Here is a 4479-nt window from a genome sequence, read left to right as displayed (position 1 = left end):
AACCGTAGCGCCGGTGAGACACCCCGCGCTACCGCTAGCACAGTCCGTCAGTCCCACACCGGACCACCCCCGATCCATTACCCACCCCACCAACCGTCCCAGTTTAACCCCACACCGCACCCATCCCCTCCACCTCCTCTCTTCTCCTCTACTGCCGGGATCCCCTCCCTGTTCTTCTCCAAAATAAGGCGACGGGGCGAGAAGGGAAAGGGGAAGGGGAAGCAGTTTGTGTCGGCGCGGCGGAGCAATGGCGGACAAGCCGAGGCGGGCGCTGGTGCTGTACGCTGCCGGCCACGTGGCGCTGCTCGCCGGGGGCGGAGGGGGGAAGGGCCAGCTCGACGCGTTCGCCTCCATCGCCTCCTGCGGCTTCCTCTCTGTCTGCACCCCCACGGTCAACAGTACCAATCCGCCACACCCCCTCCCGTGCTCTGCGCGGTTGCTCTGCTTTGCTTGCCCCCCCCCATTAAATTGAGAGGCTTCTGGTCTTGTCTCCCAACCCAAAGGATGGAGGGGACATGAATAGTGACTCGATTCTCGAGCTGGCGCAGCTTCTCGACGTGTACAATGCCCTCCACCCTGCACAAAGTGCGATCCTGCTCTCCGGGTTTGCGTCCAGGCGAAGTAGTTGCAGAGATGGTTTGAGTATGCGATGCTGATTGTATTTGTTTCACGTTAGGATGGGGAAATTGCCTGGGTGGATCCGCAGGAGCTAGTAGTCCCCAAGCTATCCGAGAGGTTCACTGTGTGTGATCTTTTGCTTTGATTACTGTTAGTGTATCCATTGTAAATGCTAGGGATGACTCTGCTGCTGAACATTCAGGTTCATGGGGCTGAGAGGTGCTATGGTCAGCAATTGCCCCAGTGTTAGCTCATTCGTGGCGAATCTTGGCTGCCACGTTTTTGGAACTTAGGATTTTGCCGCGCAGTCAGGTTCTGGCAGCAGTTCTAAGGACACTAGGATAATCGACCGGGCGTTCACTCCGCTGGGATTTGCAGAGGGGAATGTCCAGGATGCGTTCGAATTTGATCTGTTGTTTATGCATGCCGCAATGGAGAACACGGACAACAAGCTTGGGAAATTAGGGATGAAGACGGACCTCAACCGGCTTGACAAATTGGTGGCTTCAGTCATGGAAGCTACGCCGGTCGGTTCAGCTATCGCTGCCCGTATTCATGTTTCTGTTATCTTGAGCTATGGATCTGCTACTGCAAATAAGTAAGAGGCATGCCTCATCTTGAACTCTTCAACCGAAACTGATTTCGACTTGAAGTTACTCCATCCACGCCAGAGCTACACTATGAAAGCAGGAAAGACGTTGGAGGATGTCAGGTAAATGTTGTTCTTGGCTAGCCAAAAAATGTCATAACAGATGTTTTGAAGTGCAATCTTTATTGCAGAAAAATGCTCCTTTAGATTATGTATGTGTTTGATGTGAGTTGAACCATATCATGGCCTTCCATATATAACCTGTTTGTCATTTCCGGTCAATTTTTTGGTGTACAAAATGACTCTGCAATGGCTCGTATCACAACCATTTAGCCATCTCATGAAAGCTAACAGCCACCTTTTGATTTTGTGAAGTGAAGTTGAAAAATGCCATTATAATGCATGACAGGACAAGACTAAATTATTTAAAGTAGATGCTACATCAGACTATGTGCCATTTTGTTGTGTTAAGCTAGGGCTACAAACGAGTCGAGCTAGAGCGAGTTGGAGTTGGCTCAACTCAACTCATATGAAAATTCGAGCGAGCTTAAACTAAGTGAAGCTCATGATCGAGCTGTAGAACATGACTCGTGCTCAGCTTGTAATGATCTCGAGTCAATCTCGAGTTTGTTTCGAGCTAAATGAGATGGTAAAAATTATAATCTATCGATGAAAAACAAAAAAATTAAGGTGAATATGCTGGGAACCTTTGCCAAAAATATAGGATACTTAACACATAGTCGACCACGTGCCATAATTAGGCCTAAATCTTCTCTGTACTTAATTAAGTTTCCATGTTCTTTGGTAAATAAAATGAAGAAAATTATGGACAACATATACGGTAATAAATTATCTTATTTCCATTTAATATATGGCATGATCATTTAACATAATGATATTCTGTCGAGCTATCGAGCTAAAATCGAGCGAGCCAACATTGGCTCAAGATCGGCTCGTTTCTCGGTCGAGCTACATGAAGTGTTCAAACTCAGCTCGTTTCTTTTCAAGTCGATCTTGAGTCGAGTCAAAAAACGTGTCGATCTTGAGCGACTCACGAGCCTCGAGCTTTTCTTGCAGCCCTATGTTAAGCACTCAACCATGGAGCAATGTATTTTACGATGAAAGCACATCTGTGTACAATGACAGGTCTAGACTTACACAAATAACTTTATTATGCATATCCTGCAGGAATCATCATCCAATGCTACTGGCACAGTGGCAAAAGGAGTAACAATGATTTGTCCAAGGAGTTCTCTTTTGAGGAATTTATAAAGGTTTGCTTAATGCACTTTTTAGAATGTTTGCCTGAATCATAGAAACTTTATCAAATAATACTATATATGCAAGTTTGCTCCCGTGATCCTGTTTATTACTTTGTTTCTTCAATTGTTTATAATGGACAAACACTGCAGTTCTCCCTTTTCCTAGTGTGGGTATTGGTACCAGCATTAGAAACATGATGATACCTTTTTAGGAATTCCTTGGGTAGTGGGCAGTTTATGTGATAATATAGTAACTACGGTATTACAAATTCTCAACCTCATCTTTTGATTCATCACAAAATCATTTGGATAGAATGGCAGGGCTTCTCTTCTATACAACCTACTTTACCAAATTGCTTCTACAGAGCAACACCAAACTCCACACTTAGCATCATTGTGTCAGTGCAACACCAATTCAGCACTTAGAATCATTGTATTTTGTCATTTAACTTCAGTTTTGTAGGTATGTGACAGATTTATTGCCCGTAAGCTTGTGTAACGGTTTTATGACAAAGCCCTTGCGTTTGGTCTAAAGGGCTATGCAAAGCTGTAAGTATCCGGTCCTCTGTAAGCATTTTCGCATGACTCTTTTTACCGAATCTCCAGTTTTGACGTCATTCTTACTGTTTTGGTTTTGGTGCTACTGCTATACTCTCCAGTAAATTCCTACTATGTGTATATATGAAACCTAATTTTAGTATTTTTTTAATAAATTAAATTCTCACTTGAGGACAAAAGATATAACTTGTCTATCTACCCTTGTTCAGTGATGCCATTTTTTTGTAGTTCTAATTCTTCTAGGTAGTACCAACAAAGAGTAGACCAAATGATTTCTTCAGGAAAGAGGAAAAGCCCATTAACTTCAGAATTCATTTGTCAAGTCTCTGAACTGACAGGTATATATGTTCAGGCTTCAGTTTGTATAGTCACTATGCTCTACCAACAGTAGATTCATGGACTTTGTTATCTTTGAAAACGTGAAAGATATCAAGGTATTGAAGTGAGTACGTAGAAAAATGGATAGATAGAAAATTACCGAAAGAATTATGCCTCTAACTCCTTCGTAAGGGTTGTTTCTTTTTAGGGCTTCCAACACAACAGAATTGCTTCTAATCTTATGTGTTATCTTTTGTCATGGAAGTAGCTATGTGCTGCTTCAGTGTGTAGTTAAGTTGTGCATTATGGCTTCAATAAGAATCTCGGAAAAAATTGTTGCACATTGGAATCAACATGTATCGCATTGTTTTTCCATGTCATTCTTCTAAAGAATCTGAAGTTTCTAAATCTCTGTTGGTAATGCTGCAGGCTTGTGGTGGCGACTCTGAAGGTCGTCGAGAGGCTCGTGGACCGATGGTGTCGTGGCTGCGGATGGATTCCTTCATCCACTGGTGGTGAGGCACAAGCATGACATCGATCGAGGCCTGCTGGAGCTGAGGGTCAGGGCGAGGGACGTGACGGCGTCACAACTCAAGGCGGCGGCCGCCGTTGGTCAAGTGTGGCTCGCGAGGCTGCTCGTTGTGTTTCGTCGCAGCTGCAGGGCACGTGATCAGGCCGGGCAGGCTTCGCACATTGACTAGGCACACAACACTATGTGATAGGAATTATACATGAGTTGCCGCTAGCTACAATGAGAAATTGTGTGATGGTAGATACGACAATTATGTGACAAAATGGAATTGCTTCATTTTGTTTTTTTTAATTCCTAATAAGTTACTAGTAGCGTGGGGAGGAAACTGGGCGTTACTAGTATATAGGATACTAGTAGCGTTTGTAGTTTAGCTATGCTACTACTATTTCATTACTGGTAGCGCGTGTACGTAATAGCAGTAGCGCGGGTTGAACATGCTACTAGTAACTTTTTTAGATGTAGCGTGGGGTAAAAAACACGCTACTGCTAAAATTTAGCTGTACCGCCGTAGCAGTAGCGCGGGTTCATGCGCTATTGGTATGCAAAAAACCTACGCTACTGGTACTGTTTTTCCTAGTAGTGATAGTGGAGGCGCGCCAGCG

General features: G+C 44.1%; 1 pseudogene; it reads left to right on the top strand.

The window, feature by feature from the left end:
- The first annotated feature begins 233 nt into the window (after positions 1 to 233).
- On the top strand, positions 234 to 2667 carry LOC125554719 (annotated as a pseudogene).
- The last annotated feature ends 1812 nt before the right edge of the window (positions 2668 to 4479 follow it).

This window comes from Triticum urartu, chromosome 4 (genome assembly GCF_003073215.2).
Source record: "Triticum urartu cultivar G1812 chromosome 4, Tu2.1, whole genome shotgun sequence".
NCBI classification, from domain to species: domain Eukaryota; kingdom Viridiplantae; phylum Streptophyta; class Magnoliopsida; order Poales; family Poaceae; genus Triticum; species Triticum urartu.
Note: the sequence above shows the minus strand (reverse complement) of the source record. Positions and strands in the feature narration are given on the sequence as shown.